Source organism: Aegilops tauschii, chromosome 5 (genome assembly GCF_002575655.3).
Source record: "Aegilops tauschii subsp. strangulata cultivar AL8/78 chromosome 5, Aet v6.0, whole genome shotgun sequence".
NCBI classification, from domain to species: Eukaryota; Viridiplantae; Streptophyta; class Magnoliopsida; order Poales; family Poaceae; genus Aegilops; species Aegilops tauschii.
In genome coordinates, this window is record NC_053039.3 from 80,675,493 (window position 1) to 80,694,236 (window position 18,744).

Sequence of the window (18,744 nt, forward strand, 5' to 3'; positions counted from 1 at the left end):
ACATACATGAAATGAAAAGAAGCATCTTAATTTTGTTCATGGCAATCATGCAAGGACAGTAGAAATTTTAAAACATCAGCAATGCTTCATGTTACCGGAAGCATTAAGATCAACAATGACATTCATCAAATATGGGATTACTTTAATGGTGGCATTGCTTGTTTACCAAATACAGTAAATCAACAACAGCTAAAGAGTTGGTTTAAGGACATGGGACCGTGGGGACACTAGGACACTCAGCAGCGTAAAGGAGCAACTTACTTATCATACTGGGGAAACAGCAAGAGTACCATTTGTAACACAGTTTAATTGCATCTTATCACTGGAGGCATTAGATTAACACTAACACTGGTTAGACATGTCCCTAAGGTAACAGTGTGATCACTTCATTTTACATGCGCCCTTACATTAACAACAGCAAAATGTTGGTATAAGGACATGCGACAGTGTGTGTGTGTGCGCGCGCGTGACCGATAAAGAGTGCCATCGAATTTGTGTGTGCCCACGTCAAAGATATAGAGTGGCTGGCCTACTTGAATGTGAGAGGGGACAGGTGTAGTTTGTCTCTGTGGCATGGATACCTACCTACAGCGCTCGACTATCGATGTGTGGTAGGGGGGAGGGAGGCATAATTAACTATAGAGGTACAATGGCTGGTATATGTGTGGAGGAGGAGAGAGGCCTACCTCATGTATTAAGGGAGATCGATCTACCTCATGTATTAAGGGAGATCGATCGGCATCCATGCATATGTGTAGGAGAGGAATAAGGTTGGGAGAGAGACAGAGCTAGAGTGTTGGAGGGGGTGGTAGTGGAGTTGCTTCTAACAAATGGTGGGATAGGCTTGCTAGACAACTGGAGGGCACGCCTGCAATATTAATAAGAGAGGGGATTGCTGCCTGTCTGTGCACGTGCGTGTGAGAGACAGGTCAGGAGGCATGCACGAATGATGAGGGGGGACGATATGGCTGTGGTAAGCAGACATAACTACATAGGAAGATCAATCGTCCTTTGTCAGAGAAAGGAGAGACATAACTTGTGAGGTACGTCGATTGATGGGGGGAATAGTTAAAGTCGACCTAGGTATATGTTGGGAGATCGATCAGTATACATGCATGTGTGTGTTAGAAGCAAATGAGGCACAGGGAGAAGGATAGAGAGAGAGGGATGCATCTAGGAGGTGGTGCGAGAGTCATACTATATCGAGGGGGAAGGAGCGTGCGAGTACGAGATCGATGAAAAGAGTGGTGGGAGTGAGGCGTGGACGGTGATTAGAGAAGAGGGGAAGCTTGTGTTTGTGCTAGGCACACCTGGCTAGAGAGGCATATCGATCAATGTGTGCCGTAAAGACACCGTGGGTGAACGACCTAAAGTGAAAAGAAGAATTTGCGCGATGGAGCTAGAGAATGCTGAGCGAGGGTGAGAGGGATGCGGGCGTGGGCATGCACGAGAGAAAGTTAGCGCTATCTACAAAGATAAGAGGATGGTGTGGGTGTAAAAGACGAATAGAGATCATACTTCATTATAAAAAGTGAATTCAGATATTTGAAGAATTTATCATAGTGTTTTAAACCGACGCATGTGTGAATATATATAACGGTGATACACATGGTGTGGTTATGAACATGTTATACTACATATAATATATTTTATCTCTACTCTTATAAAAAAACGGAGTTGTTGATGATGGTGTGCCTGCCATCCTGCAATATAAGCCGTCCGATTTATATCTGACGGATAGGAAGGAAACTATGGAAATTTTTAAAAAGATACCCACACCCCTCTCTATATCTGCAAATTTGGCCTCCCCTTGATCATGTTGATGTTCTGTGGAACGCATGGGCATCTTGCTAGTACTATGTATAATATATAGAACATTGATCATAATTTGGGCTAATGTGTGGCTTTTGTAGCTCAGGTGTAAATACTTGTCATAATGTAGGGGGCGGGGCACTATACTATGTGTGATAAACACGCTGTACGTATGGAACATGGTTTAGATTATGAATATATAGTTAGTCCATAAAATGTACTATTATTTGGAATCAACATCAAGTGTATTCAAAAAATAGAATTCGAGTTCATGTAGTACACATAGTTCATATCTATCTCTATAGTAATCATGTGGTGTGTTGTTAATTAAGGTAATACATGAATGATGGTTGAAGTTGGCAACGATCATGATTGTAGATTCTTATTGAAATCGAGAAACGAATTCAAATTCAGTTCGAATTGCAGCGGTAGTATAGACATTGGGAATGCACTAAAATGTTGGTATGAGTAGGTTACATGCATTATACATAAAGCGAAAAAATTTAATTGGACATAACATGGATTCATACTCCCTCCTTCCATCTATATAGGGCGTAATGTGTTTTTTAAGACCGCCTTTGACTATTGACAAGATTAATAGTACATGACATGCACAATGTGAAAATTATATCATTGAAAGAACCTTTCACAGACGAATTTAACAGTGTGCTTTGTGTAAGTTGCATGTCATATATTATTGCTCTAATATTTGGTCAAACTTAGCATCAAAAAACGCATTAGGCCCTATATAGATGGAAGGAGGGAGTAGCTTTGAATAGTAGTTTTATAGTAAAACAGGGCAAGACTCTCTCTTTGTGTGGTGTGAATAGTTTTATTTTTCCGTTTTCTTTTTGGTTGACGGAAGTGTGAATTGATTTGGTATGTACAAGTACAATATTACACGTTAGTCCTGTCCCTAAAATTCAACCCGTGCCTTGTTATATCCCGAAAATTCAGATATTGTGCTAAAAAACTAGCGCCTTCACAACCCGCGCCTTGCTATCCCGAAATTACAACGCGCGCGAAAACTCCCTCCAACTGCCAAATCCCGACACGGAAAATCCCCCTTCTAACCCTGAGCCGAAAGGGCCGCTAGTTCAAATCGGTGGGGGGTACTTTTGTAACACACCCTACATTTTGGACAAGAACGTCCCTAAGTCATGGTTCACCCCCTCCCATCGCCTCCTTTTTGCCATTCGAATTCCTAGGCCGCGATAACCTCTCCGCTCCAGCCACGAAACCCCACCCTCCTCCGTCCGCCACTTCACTGTTGCCCAGCCGGAGCCTCTTCCCCGACGACGTCGTCCACCGCAACAGCTCGACGTCCCTCGTCCACCTCCCTGGATGAGGATCTGTCGTTCATCTCATTGTCCCGCCGGTTCAGCTGCCCCGTCCTCCACCTCCAAGGAGCTGCTCTAACGATCGCCTCGTCTATCACGATTGCTCCATCCCCACAGCGCCACCTTAACCTGCTCCACTAGAACCGCAGCATCCTCACCGACTCCTTGGATGAAGCCGAAGCCTACTCGGCGCCACCAAAGAGGTTGTACACTCATCGCATCGCACCTTCTCCTTAACTCGACCTCCCGGCCCCGACGGTGCTCCATCCCGCACCCCCATGTAGCGGCTACCTTGAAGCCGGCACCGCGGGCGACATCCCCATGGCGGCTCTCCCCCAGTGCGAGGCCCCTTCGGCGGCGGCGTCCATACTAGCTGGATCTGCTGCTGTTGCTCCGGCTCTCGCTCGCTCGCTCGCGCTGCTGGTGCTGCTGCTCCGGCCCTCGCTCGATCGCTCGCTCGCCCAGCTGCTGCTGCTCCGGCTCTCGCTCGCTCGCTCGAGCTGCTGCTGCTGCTCTCCCCATCGCTCGTGCTGCTGCTCTGCTCCGATTTAGCTACACTTCAGTCGACTGAATCAACTTTTGGGTCAGTCGATTTTCAGGGGGTGGGGGGGGCTCGCCATAGTTAAGGAAGAACCACCCGCAGCAGGGACGGAGGCTCGCCGGAGAGGTACCCCACTATCTATCTTAGGCTTCAGGGTGGGGGCGGGGGGCCTAGAGGGCTGGCCGGGGCGGCGGCGGACCGATGGTGGGGAGTTGTTTCGGGGCGGCGAGGCGGCGCTGGGACCGGCGGTCGGCCGGTGGTGGCTGGCGGCTCAAGGGGTGCAGGTTGAAGATGAACTGCAGGCCCTCCCTAAACTACATGTCAAGTGCCTCTCTGCTACCATTGCGTTCAGTTTCGACAATAACTTTCAGATTCCACAGTAAATTTCAGTTTCGATAGTTAAGTTCAGAGTCAACAGTTTTTACCTCATCTGTTGTAGTCAGGTGGTTTTTGGTGATGTAAATTTTACATCTGTTTTACATCATCTATTGGAGATGCTATTAGAATCCCACTTGAGATTGACGATGTCTGTCTTGTGCTGCCTGAACCTTGACGTCTTACGGCTCACTGGAGCTGCTCCAACGACAGAACGATCCATCACAACAGAGCAGTGCCCTGGACGCCGTCTACAGATTCCTCAGATCTGCCTCCACACCTCCGACAGCCACCTCTGCCTCAACTGCTTCAGCGACCAACCCAATGATGCTGAGGTCGACACGGCTACGGCAAAGAGGTTGTACACTTGTTGCATCACTTATTACTATACATTCATGTCGATCCATTAGGGCTATTTTGGTTCAACGGAAAAACATAGGAATAGGGAATTTTGCAATGGGACTCTACTATTCAATTATTCATGCATTTCGTTGAAAGGAATGAAGCAAAACATCCACCTGGACCTACTTTTCAAAATCCTATGCAAGAGAAAAGGACCAAGTGCATTGTGGCAGAATAACATTCTAACTGTACACGCTTTCATATGGTTTCACTTTATTTTCGCCATGTTTCTTTGCATTCCTCTGCTCTTCCAATTCCTGTAAACCAAACACCCAAGTTGACAGAAATCCTGTGTTTACAAATGCTCTGTTTACCATGTGCATTCCTATCCTATTCTGGTGTGTTTCCTATCCCTGCGTTTTTAGAATCATGCAAGGCAAATGAGCCCTTACAGAATTACTTCAGTTACAGGTAGGTGTCGAAGGGAACTTTCTGTGGTTTGTCCCGCTCCTGCCGCGATGTCGTCCACCTCACCTGAGCTGCTCCATTGACAGAAACATCCACCAAACCAGACATCACGACTCCTGACCGTCTTTCGCCGCCTCAGATCTCCTTCCCTGCCGCCGGCACCCACCACAACGGCATCACCATCATCGACTCAACAGATGAACCTGAGGAGTACACGGGTCCACAAGAGAGGTCGCACTCTTTTGTTTCTGCTTATGTTATGCATTGCTTAAAATTACCTGCTACTTTATCGTCCTGTTCACCTCTTGGACTCCAAGTCAGGTCCAAAATAATGTTCAAACTTGAGTTCTAAATTAGTTGTGGGGCACATATCGAGGAAGCAATGAATAGTATATCTGTCTAATATCTGGTTCACCTAGGGTATGCCTATGTTGTTCATGTTGGATGGGAAAGAAATAGTAAAGCAATCATCATCTGTCTTCTTATTAAATTAAAGCAATCATCAGCCTGCTATCATTATTTTTGGATCCATCCACTGGTTGTTACCATCACTCTAAATTTCTGCATGCTCTCCTTACATAGTCTCACCATATTTTTTCGTATGCATGTCAGATATTGTACACAGTCATGCTGAAAATGTAGAGAAAAAGAGAAGAGTTTTGCGCGGCAATACAATGTCATGCAGACATCGCTCCATGGTGAGTTCAATGGCAAACCCTCCCCACCCCTCTCTGTCAGGACCGGATTTTCGGGATAATAATTTCCCAGAAAACGGCCTTTGTGCTCACCAGCCCCAGGATTACTGTTAGCTGATGAGGCACCAACTTGATACAAGAATTCCAAGCAAAGTACAAAATATGTAGTACAAGACCATTGTGGCCGAGGAGTACAACACTTGATTTCTAGGGGTCGATGGCGGAAGCGATTTATGGTACAACTGTGTTTATGGGACTCCATTTCCCACAAGAACAGCTGACCAGGATAACTCCTATCTTCGCGAGGCCGTTGTCATCATAGCGTAGGTTCCGGGGCTGTCATCGCAAGGCTTTCTCCGCGCAAGAAATCTGGCAAAGACAATAGCCAGGGACAAGCCAGTGAGTACGTTTGAATGTACTCGCAAACATTAAGAACACGAGTATAATATGTCAAAACATGCTCCGAAATACTCTATGATCATAACGTCTGTCACCAAATATACGGAATCCATGATGCACACATGCGGGTAAAAACATGGATGTGCAATATAGAAATAGAATGCAGTGATCGAGTGTCTAAAATGACTCCTCGAAAAGGGGGCAAATAAATTAATAATGCCGCAGTCGGGCGCCTGAGCGACACCACATAAAGGGCTTATAAATAAAAGGAATAACAAGCATGCCGCAGTCGGGCGTCTGAGCGACACCACATAAAGGGCTTATAAAGGATGATCACAGTGAATATCCAGGAGGTAGAACCATCCCAGGGATACTTAATAATACAAATAAAGTAAATGGTTAGTCCACAATAATAGTAATCATAATCGTCACAAGTCACAAGTCATGATCCAAGTTCTGGTTTAACAGTTTTTCCTCCGAAGACCGACACTAAGACCGACACTTGACCTATCCCAGACTGTAGTCCTTAACCATGGACACGGCTATTCGAATAGATGTATAATCTCTGCAGAGGGTGTACTCTTTACCCACGGGTGACGGATTTCTTTAGTCCCTCGGGACTAATTCCATCTACGGTCTTTTAATTGAAAACACGCCTGACCTGCACACACCAGCTTAACTTACCGGTGTCCGGAATCACCCACGACACCTGTCAAGCGAAACTCTAAGTGGGGAGGCTACAACCTCGACGTAGCATGGGATCACAAAATTTATATCGCGCGCAAACTAGGGGAGCTACCCCTCCGGCTACAACTGAAACACCCATGCCCCCGGACCGGATGACTGGCTTTAATCCATGGCCATGGGAGCCTCATCACGGCCTCTCTGTACGGTGTGTGCTAGAAAGGGGTTGACAACTTACTGAACCGTACCCTACCTAAGGCAGGGACAAGTGGTAGTACCAGGCAAGTATGGGGGTTACTGTACAAGACTCGATCTAAGGCCGACTCGGGAGGTTCAAGTATTCCCTGCAGGATTAGCATAACAAAAATATTTCCAATAACAGATAAGCTTAACACTCATCAAGCCCCACCATGCCATACCGGACATGCTCGTCTCATCGAGGGACTATGGACAAGGTCGCGTCTACCCAAGACCACGACTCTCCCGGCTTGCTTCCCGTATGCAAGAGAAGCTTACGAGGATGAATGCCATCAGCATATCCATTAACACAGCAAAGAAAACTCCACTATGCATGCACTCATGCAAATGATTTCTATCATCACATAAAATAGCGTATGCTCCAAGTCAAGGTGATGTTGTAACCGTATCAACAACATCCAAAAATATTAAGCCAGGGTTCATAATGCTTGCCTTCAAGTGTATGCATGTGGGGGTGCACTTTTTGAAGGTTGCCTTTTCTCCAAAAATCCTATTTTGAGAAATATACAAATAACACATATTTCAAAAACAGTACAAAAAGTTGTCCCAAATATTTTTGAAATAAATCTTAAAATAAACTAGATGAAATTTGAGAGAGGTAGGAAAAAGAATCAACTCATTTGGAGTTTTATTTTAAAAGTTATAGTCAGTCAAAGATCAGTCAAAGTTATGTCTTAATAAAATCAGAAAAAGAAAAACGCTTCGGGGAAAATACGCTTTCGAGGCAGGGGACACGTACTCCGCACTTTGCGCTTTCACTTAAACAGAGAGGACGGGCGCGCGGGTCACTGACAGTGGGTCCAGGGGACCCACTGTTCAGGTTTGACTGGTCTCCCCTCCCTCCTCACTCTCTGCCCGAACGGTGGCGGGCCTCCGGCGATCGCCGTCGACGAACGGCAGCTCCCCACGGGGTCCTGAGGGCAGGGATGGATCCGCCTGACCGGGGCGGTCCTCTCGGTGGGCGCTAGGCAGGTGGGGACGGAGGAGGTCACCGGCGGCGAGCTCCGCGGCGGGCGGTGGTTCGGGAGCAAAGTGCGTTTTGGGCTCCGGTGGTCTCCGATCGAGGCGGAGGCGCTGGGCAGCTGCGCAAGAGCAAGAGGAAGCGATTGGTGGCGTTGGATTGGCGGGGGAGGGCCTGGCTGTGACGCACGGCACCGGAGCTCGGCGGCGGCAGAACTGGCGGGAGACGAGGAAGAAAGCCCCTCCTCGTCGATTGCTTGCTACGGGGGGTACTATGGAGGTGGCCTGGGGTTGCCTGAGTGCTCGGTTGAGCTCGGGGTCCCCTTTTATAGCGCGACGGGGCTGGCTCTGTTTTGGGCAGAAACTAAAGGCTATCATTGCATGCACCAAAAATACCCCAATGGGTCCAAACTCCTGGACTTAAGAGTTTGGTAAGGAGAACTATAAGTAGGAAAAAGCTCAAGGGCACTAGAGCAAAATAAAACAGGGTTGCAGTACAAATCACCAAACTGGACCAGAATGAAAATGAGGATGATTCATTCAAATCTTTCAAAGAACATCACTGGGTTTTTGCATGAAGTTGAATTATATGCATCTCCTGGCATCACCAAACACTTGGAAGAATTTTTAGAAGAATATTTAAATAGGTTGTAGTGCAAAAATACCTACTTGACCAGATTTGTAAAATTGATGTAGAGCTCAAAATCTCGAATAACCAAAAGATATTTTTGCATAAGAGTGATGTGGAACCATCACATGACATCCCCAAATTTTGGTGGAAATTTTAAAAGCATTTATCAAATGGTAGCAGTGCAAAACAGGCTCCAAATTCAAAAGAAATCATTTTAAAAGAATAAAGCTCTGAGAAAACAAATCTTGAAATTTAAATCCACTGATAAAGAATTGTTTTATTATAGAGAGTATTCAAGTCCAATAATCCTTTTGGAAAGTTTCCACTTGAGGTAAAAATCCACAATATCAAAAGGGTAAATCTTGACAAATGGGAAAGTTTTATTTCTTGGCAAAAAATTTAATTAATAAAACAAGGTCAAAATTTTTGGGGTGTCACAACACTACCCCCCTTAAGAAAAAATCTCGTCCTCGAGATTTGTTAAAAACTGTTTTGAACAAAAACTGTTTCTATCAAAAGAAATCCTTCAACTGCACAAAAACAAAGCGGCTACAGTGAGAGGGCAATAAGTGTTGTAAAACCACAGTGTGGTAGACTAGTGTAGCGTGGAAAAAACCAAAGTCGGGGAAAACGAGATATTTCTACAAGGATACAATAATTTAGAATAATTTCTAAATTACTAAAATACGCTGGTCGCACCCGAGAGCACAGTGCTCTCGCTGGCTGACAGGTGGACCCAGGGCCCACTGTCGGACTCTTCTTCTACCTCTGGCTCTCTCTTCTCTCTCGCGTGCTCTCCCGCGCTTCCTCCACCGGCGATGCCTAGCTCGTAGGGCATCGAGGCCGTACCGTGGTAGTGCGCGGCGTGCTAGCTGCCGGTGCTGCGTGCACTCACCTCGCGGGCCAGTGCATTGTCGGCACTGCTCGCGGACTCTCCTCCGAACACTGGCGACCGAGCGACGAGTGGCGTTGGTGGATCTCGTCCACCGTACACCGATCTCGAGCTATAAAACGATCGCGGTGCTCCTCTCTTCTTCCTCACACCTGGCCTCGCTTCTACTTCTCCTTCCTTCACCTCCATAGCTGTAAGCAGGAGCTCGAGACGAGGCTCCAATGGCGGAGGATGCCGGACTGGTATGTGGTCCTGGTGTGTGGAGGCCTGGCGGTGCTGCTGGGGCTCTCCGTGCTCCTGTGCGCAATGATCCTTGATGATCATCGTGATGCTGCCGCTCGAGTGTTAGCTCTTCGCGGCGGCGGTGATCATGAGGATTAGGTGCGGCATTGAGTGCCACTGCTGTTGGTGTGCTGTGGCAACTCGTGTCCGAATGATTACTCACAAATCTCTCTGACTGAAACTGTGGTGTCCTCGGGGGTGGTCAGTTAGGCGCAAAAATGTGCACGAGGATTTCTAATCAGCGCACGAGGTCGAGCGGTTGTAGTTGTCAGTCTGCTGTTACGGTGCTGCATGAATAAAAAGAGAGTCTATGCCGTGAAGATATATACGCTGTAGCAACTCGGGGGAAGGAATCTCGTTACAAAAAAAATTTCGCGTGAGAAAATTAGTTTGGACAAAATCAGCAGCTGAAAAACTGCTCACATAAATGGAACCAAAGATTGGATTCATCGCACAAGTTACAACACATAAATAAATACTGGGATAATAAACACCGTGGTGACGTTTACAAAGAAAACGGCAAAAGGACAGGGTCTTGAGAAAACGCCTCTGGTACTGGGGGACACTCCTCTTCTATCGGGGGAAGCGGGTTGACCAGTCGATGAATGCGCCTCTCCTGGTCAGGCCTCAGTGGTCTGCCAATAGCGATCCGAGGATTTAAATCAGCGAGGCTCTGGAGATAACCCATCACCCACTGAGTTAAACGCTCCTGAGCGATAACGTACTGCGCAAGGTTGGCCAGTACTGGATCTCTCTCAATTCGTCCACCGGGAAAAGATGCAACTTCTCCGGGTGCTGCACGACTTGGAAAATAGTAATATCCTCGCTCGCTGGCATAGAGTACCGCGAATCGAAGACGAGTGAGTGCCTCGTACGCAGCAGCTTCTATGGCCATATGCGGAGTCGGCATGGATTTCCCCACGAAGGAGACTTCCGTTGGGTCTTGGTTTGGGTATGCGGGAGGGATGTGCACCACTGCCCAATATTTCGAGGTGGATGGGGTGATCCTAGATTTGAGCAACTCGTACTGGGGTGGATGGGTGGCACTCATGGTACTGCAGGTAAAGTCCCACAATAATTTAACAAAACTACCCGGTGTTGCGTCTGGGGTTCTCAGATAAATACTGGGGGTCGGCATGGCAAAGAAAAGGCTGTGAGTGCTGCGCACAATGGTGAGGGGTACTCGGCAAGGTCACGAGGTGGCCTTTATATAGCATTGGGGCTGGGTTATCCACCAGGGAGAAGGGTAACTGGTTGTCGATCCTGTTCTCGGGTCAAAGCCATAGATATACGCATCACACAAATGTGACGCATTACTGTGGGTGCCGCCGGGGTTGGTCTTGGTAGCTGCGCCCGAAATTTAAAAATGCGTCTGTACGCCAACGTACATATGCATAACCACTACTCCAAAAATAGGGACGCACCAGCCGACAGCATTTATTAAAAGCGATACAGGGTCAGTCCATTACAAAACGTAGGAAAATTAAGGCTCGATACAACTCGAGCGACTTAGTCTACCTCGTTAATGTCTAAGTGGGCTGGCCTGGCGGGTGCCGAGGTTTCTCCACGGGTCTCTCCGTCAGGATTTGCTGGTTGGGGTTGAGGGGCTGCAGGGTCGGGGTAGTGGTGATGACCATCACGGGGGTAGTTGGCCACAATCCCGTTGGAATGGGTTCCCAAAAGGCGACGAAGTGCTTCTGGTGACACCAAAGCACTCTGGTTGATGGCTGGGGCAGACCTCAAGGGATCGATCGGGTGTCCGAACAGCACGACTGGGTTGTCGGCGTCGGGCTCCACTTCTCTTCTCGCCGGGGCTCGGCGAACCAGTTCTCCACGAGCTGCGATCAGATCAAGGGTGACCTGATCGAACAGTTGCTCTAGTGCGCTTACATAGCGCACCAGATGCAATAGTGTGGGATCCGTCTCGTGATCTCCGTTGGCGACCTGGGGCGGCCTACCATACCCGTCACGACTGGGGTAGTAGTAGAACGAGCGACAGTTAACTCTAGGCGACAAGTGCCTGAGTTGAACTATAGCTTCTCGGGCTGCCAGTTGGATGGCGTGTGGCTCAAAGGAAGTCGTCCTTCCAGTGAACCTGTAGGGGCGCTCTGGCGACAGACCCCTACCATAGATGTGCACCGTGGCCCGGTACTGACGGCTCTCACCGTACATGGGTCCTTGGTACACAACATATTCTGGGGGCTCTTCTAACGCATAGGCACGGCGGGTGAGGTTTGCGAGCACGGTCACAAAACCTCCAAGGTTGGTTGCTGTGGTCTCATTGTGAACAATGGGGCGAGGCATCGTGGCTTGGTTTTGGGGAAAGAGGCTGTGTTGTGCTGTGTTGAGGCTAGCATGCCCTTTTTATAGGAAAAGGGGACGGAGTCTTCCTCCGCACACCTGCGAATGAGACGGGTTGGGTGTCGGTCACTGGCGCGTGATCGACGGGCTAGGCTGATAGGTTGGGCACCGTCCGCCGAAAGGCGTCGGGTCACTGTGGGGCTATCTTACGCGGGAAGCTTGACCGGGGTTAGGCTAAGGTCTGGTGGTTTGGTTAACCTAGGTTTATTGACCTAGCTAAGATAGGATTAGCCAATGGTCAGCCTGGCTCTGATACCAAGTCTGTCAGGACCGGATTTTTGGGATAGTAATTTCCCAGAAAACGGCCTTTGTGCTCACCAGCCCCAGGATTACTGTTAGCTGATGAGGCACCAACTTGATACAAGAATTCCAAGCAAAGTACAAAATATGTAGTACAAGACCATTGTGGCCGAGGAGTACAACACTTGATTTCTAGGGGTCGATGGCGGAAGCGATTTATGGTACAACTGTGTTTATGGGACTCCATTTCCCACAAGAACAGCTGACCAGGATAACTCCTATCTTCGCGAGGCCACTGTCATCATAGCATAGGTTCCGGGGCTGTCATCGCAAAGCTTTCTCCGCGCAAGAAATCAGGCCTAGACAATAGCCAGGGACAAGCCAGTGAGTACGTTTGAATGTACTCGCAAACATTAAGAACACGGGTATAATATGTCAAAACATGCTCCGAAATACTCTATGATCATAACGTCTGTCACCAAATATACGGAATCCATTATTCACACATGCGGGTAAAAACATGGATGTGCAATATAGAAATAGAATGCAGTGATCGAGTGTCTGAAATGACTCCTCGAAAAGGGGGCAAATAAATTAATAATGCCGCAGTCGGGCGCCTGAGCGACACCACATAAAGGGCTTATAAATAAAAGGAATAACAAGCATGCCCCAGTCGGGCGTCTGAGCGACACCACATAAAGGGCTTATAAATAAAAGGAATAACAAGCATGCCGCAGTCGGGCGTCTAAGCGACACCACATAAAGGGCTTATAAATAAAAGGAATAACAAGCATGCCGCAGTCGGGCGTCTGAGCGACACCACATAAAGGTCTTATAAATAAAAGAAATAACACGCATGCCGCAGTCGGGCGTCTGAGCGACACCACATAAAGGGCTTATAAATAAAAGGAATAACAAGCATGCCGCAGTCGGGCGTCTGAGCGACACCACATAAAGGGCTCATAAAGGATGATCACAGTGAATATCCAGGAGGTAGAACCATCCCAGGGATACTTAATAATACAAATAAAGTAAGTGGTTAGTCCACAATAATAGTAATCATAATCGTCACAAGTCACAAGTCATGATCCATGTTCTGGTTTAACAGTTTTTCCTCCGAAGACCCACACTAAGACCGACACTTGACCTATCCCAGACTGTAGTCCTTAACCATGGACACGGCTATTCGAATAGATGTATAATCTCTGCAGAGGGTGTACTCTTTACCCACGGGTAACGGATTTCTTTAGTCCCTCGGGACTAATTCCGTCTACGGTCTTTTAATTGAAAACACGCCTGACCTGCACACAACAGCTTAACTTACCGGTGTCTGGAATCACCCACGACACCTGTCAAGCGAAACTCTAAGTGGGGAGGCTACAACCTCGACGTAGCATGGGATCACAAAATTTATATCGCGCGCAAACTAGGGGAGCTACCCCTCCGGCTACAACCGAAACACCCATGCCCCCGGACCGGATGACTGGCTTTAATCCATGGCCATGGGAGCCTCATCACGGCCTCTCTGTACGGTGTGTGCTATAAAGGGGTTGACAACTTACTGAATCGTACCCTACCTAAGGCAGGGACAAGTGGTAGTACCAGGCAAGTATGGGGGTTACTGGACAAGACTCGATCTAAGGCCGATTCAGGAGGTTCAAGTATTCCCTGCAGGATTAGCATAACAAAAATATTTCCAATAACAGATAAGCTTAACACTCATCAAGCCCCACCATGCCATACCGGACATGCCCGTCTCATCGAGGGACTAGGGACAAGCTCGCGTCTACCCAAGACCACGACTCTCCCGGCTTCCTTCCGGTATGCAAGAGAAGCTTACGAGGATGAATGCCATCAGCATATCCATTAACACAGCAAAGAAAACTCCACTATGCACTCATGCAAATGATTTCTATCGTCACATAAAATAGCGTATGCTCCAAGTCAAGGTGATGTTGTAACCGTATCAACAACATCCAAAAATATTAAGCCAGGGTTCAGAATGCTTGCCTTCAAGTGTATGCATGTGGGGGTGCACTTTTTGAAGGTTGCCTTTTCTCCAAAAATCCTATTTTGAGAAATATACAAATAACACATATTTCAAAAACAGTACAAAAAGTTGTCCCAAATATTTTTGAAAGTTTGAGAGAGGTAGGAAAAAGAATCAACTCATTTGGAGTTTTATTTTAAAAGTTATAGTCAGTCAAAGATCAGTCACAGTTCTGTCTTAATAAAATCAGAAAAAGAAAAACGCTTCGAGGAAAATACGCTTTCAAGGCAGGGGACACGTACTGCGGACTTTGCGCTTTCACTTAAACAGAGAGGACGGGCGCGTGGGTCGCTGACAGTGGGTCCAGGGGACCCACTGGTCAGGTTTGACTGGTCTCCCCTCCCTCCTCTGTCTCTGCCCGAACGGTGGCGGGCCTCCGGCAATCGCCGTCGACGAACGGCAGCTCCCCACGGGGTCCCGAGGGCAGGGATGGATCTGCCTGACCGGGGCGGTCCTCCCGGTGGGCGCTAGGCAGGTGGGGACGGAGGAGGTCACCGGCGGCGAGCTCCGCGGCGGGCGGTGGTTCAGGAGCAAAGTGCGTTTTGGGCTCCGGTGGTCTTCGATCGAGGCGGAGGCGCTGGGCAGCTGCGCGAGAGCAAGAGGAAGCGATTGGTGGCGTTGGATTGGCGGGGGAGGGCCTGGCTGTGACGCACGGCACCGGAGCTCGGCGGCGGCCGAACTGGCCGGAGACGAGGAAGAAAGCCCCTCCTCGTCGATTGCTGGCTAAGGGGGGTACTATGGAGGTGGCCTGGGGTTGCTTGAGTGCTCGGTTGAGCTCGGGGTCCCCTTTTATAGCGCGACGGGGCTGGCTCCGCGGCGGTGGATAAGATCGACGACGAGTCGCCGTTGCTGTAGCTGCAGGGCGTCGTTGCGGCGACGAGCGCGTGCCGACGAGCATGTGGATAAGCTCGGCCTGTTCCCAGGGGGCAGCTGGCACGCGCGGGTGGCTTGGGCGGCGCCGTCCACGGCAGAGCCCGCTGCCGACGCCGGCGTGCCGCCAAACGTTCTGCCAGCGGCGCTGTAGGGCGCCAGGGGTGGCGTGGAGAGTGGGCGAGGCTAGTGCGCTGCTCAGCAGGCGAGCAGGGGCCAGGGACGGGTGGCGTCGAGTGCGGCAGTGCGACGCGGCGGCTCAGTGCGCGCGCGTGCAAAACGTGCGCTCTGGGCACGCCCAGAGCACGCACAGCAGGTGTTCGACGAAATGCCAGTGCGCGCTAGAGGGCTTGGGTGAGGCTGGTAGCTAACAAGCCAGGGTTAGGGATAGCTAGGAGGTTAGTGGACATGCTGGATGAGTCAGGGGCTCAAGTCCACAATGCAAACTAGAAGACATGCAAAAACTGTCCCTACACACAGGGTGTTCGACAGAATGCCATGGGCATCTAGGCAACTCTTGGGGTGGCCAAAATCTCCAGTTCCTAGTCTCTTTAGGAGCTAAAGAAAGTGGTAGGGTTAGTTTGGCAAAAACAGAAAGTTGATAGTGCAAGTTTTTGAGAAGACCAGATTTGGGCAGAAACTAAAGGCTATCATTGCATGCACCAAAAATACCCCAATGGGTCCAAACTCCTGGACTTAAGAGTTTGGTAAGGAGAACTATAAGTAGGAAAAAGCTCAAGGGCACTAGAGCAAAATAAAACAGGGTTGCAGTACAAATCACCAAACTGGACTAGAATGAAAATGAGGATGATTCATTCAAATCTTTCAAAGAACATCACTGGGTTTTTGCATGAAGTTGAATTATATGCATCTCCTGGCATCACCAAACACTTGGTAGAATTTTTAGAAGAATATTTAAATAGGTTGTAGTGCAAAAATACCTACTGGACCAGATTTGAAAAATTGATGTAGAGCTCAAAATCTCGAATAACCAAAAGATATTTTTGCATAAGAGTGATGTGGAACCATCACATGACATCCCCAAATTTTGGTGGAAATTTTAAAAGCATTTACCAAATGGTAGCAGTGCAAAACAGGCTCCAAATTCAAAAGAAATCATTTTAAAAGAATAAAGCTCTGAGAAAACAAATCTTGAAATTTAAATCCACTGATAAAGAATTGTTTTATTATAGAGAGTATTCAAGTCCAATAATCCTTTTGGAAAGTTTCCACTTGAGGTAAAAATCCACAATATCAAAAGGGTAAATCTTGACAAATGGGAAAGTTTTATTTCCTGGCAAAAATTTTAATTAATAAAACAAGGTCAAAATTTTTGGGGTGTCACACTCTGAGAAAACAAGGCAGATTGTAATCCAGAGGAAGATATCTGTTCTGAGGCGGATTCAGACGCCGCTGACCACTCCTATTTATCCCCCAAGGTGTTTGCTCTACCTTGGCATGATGATGTTGGTCATATCATGCATATGTTGCCTTGTAGTGCCTACTTTTGACATCAGATATGTCATCTGCTTAGTTTAGACATGTTATGTATCGCCACATGTTTAGTTTCTATATCATATATGGGAATTATGCAGTCTCATGTCTTTTAGCCAGCCATAATATATGTGAAATGTGCAATGCCATTATATTTAACCAGGCATCATATATTTGTATGATATCTTGCCCATCCTTTTCTTCTTTACATTTCCATTTGACGACAATGTTTTTCCATTAAACTACTCTTCCTGTGAATCAGCCATTTCGGTGGGAGATTGAAAAATCTAGAGTGAAAACAAGGCCTTCAGAGCAGACAGTGCTACCTGTCGAAGCAGATCTCTTGTTGGGTCCCGATAGCTCCTCAGAGATGGATTCAAAGACAGATGACCAGTCCTATTCCCCCACCGAGGTGTATGCTCTAACTTGGCACGGTTATACTGCTCATATCATGCATATGGTCTCTTGCATTGCATAGTTTAGACATCATATACACAATATTCAACACCATGTTCTTAGTTCAGACATCATATCGAATTCCCTCTGTTTAGCATATAAATCACATATGTGAATTAAATGATGCGATCCTAATTACTTAGATAACATGTAGCTGAATTATGTCATGCGATCCTATTTAGTTATTCATCATATCTTTGAATTATGTTATGCTATGCTATCCAGTTTAGATAGACATCATATATGTGAAATTATGTCATGCTATCCGTTTTAGTTAAACAATATACATGTCAACTATTTCATGCCCTCTTTTTTCCACACTATCTATTGCATCTGTCTCTCATACTATGTCTGTACATTCAACTACGTTTCCTGTTTATCAGCCATTTGAATTGGAGCGGGTGATGCCAGTATCTAGCGGACTAAAAACATGGTCTTCAAATAAAACGGTGCTACCTCTTGGTGGAGATAGCACCCCGGTTGTACATGCACGAGAACTAGCCCTACCACACATAACCCAAACTCTCATAGATTGTACCCCTACTGCGATGGACAGAGAACCAGCTTCACCCAATCTAACCCCAACCCTAGCAGATAGTAACCCAGTTCCTGTTGACACAGCACCATCTCCACCACAGAGCTCCCAAACAAGAGTAGTTAGTAAGGCAGCTCCAGTGCCCAAAGGGCCATTACTACCACGGCGAACCCCAACTCCACCAGTTAGTATGCCTATTCCTGTGGAGGAAGCACAACCAGCTAGTCGTACTTTAGCATCTATCGCATTTGATGTTGTTAAATCGTATGTGCGTATCTTCCCATCTTGGAAATATTATACGGAAGATGAAGGAAAATGCCAGTTGCAGGTGTTTGTCCAGGAGTTATGTGTAAGTAATGTTATTCATGGCAATTACTTTGCTTTGTCCCATACATCCTACCTCCATGATGGTTATAATACAGCAAATTTTCCCATTTTTCTCTATAGAGAAGGACCGATTTGGAAACTCAGGATGAGGTAACCTGTGCTAATACCTCTGCTATTTTCAAGAATGCTTGGTGGCAGTATCGGAATACCTGAAGAAAATGTATTTCACCGGCAAAGAAACTCATCAAATTCCCTTACGTTCTCCTGAGACACATTTACTGTATTATGACTGGGAACGCCTTATTCTGTACTGGTCCCGAACCAAGAATGTGGTAAGGTCTATGAGCTCATTTTCTATTTTTAAGTACTATATTGTTGCGTCTTACTATACTCTGTTCATGTAGAACAAGTGCCTAAACCTGAAGAACAACTGTTCTAATTTAAGATTCCATTGCTATCATAGTTCAAAAAAGCGCTAGGCGTTAATTGTGCATTTTGCCACCGCCTTGCACTTTACTGACCAAAGTGCATGCTTATGCGCAGTTATGCACAGATTAAGCGTAGTTATGCGCAATGCGTTTTGCCAACGCCTAGAGCCTAGGCACGCCTTTTTTAACTATGATTGCTATCGTGCATACTGCTTTGCTCTTGTATCACTATATTTACTCATACAAACTTATTTTTAAATTGAAGGATCCAATCGAAACTCCAATGGCACAGCAGGTATGTTCA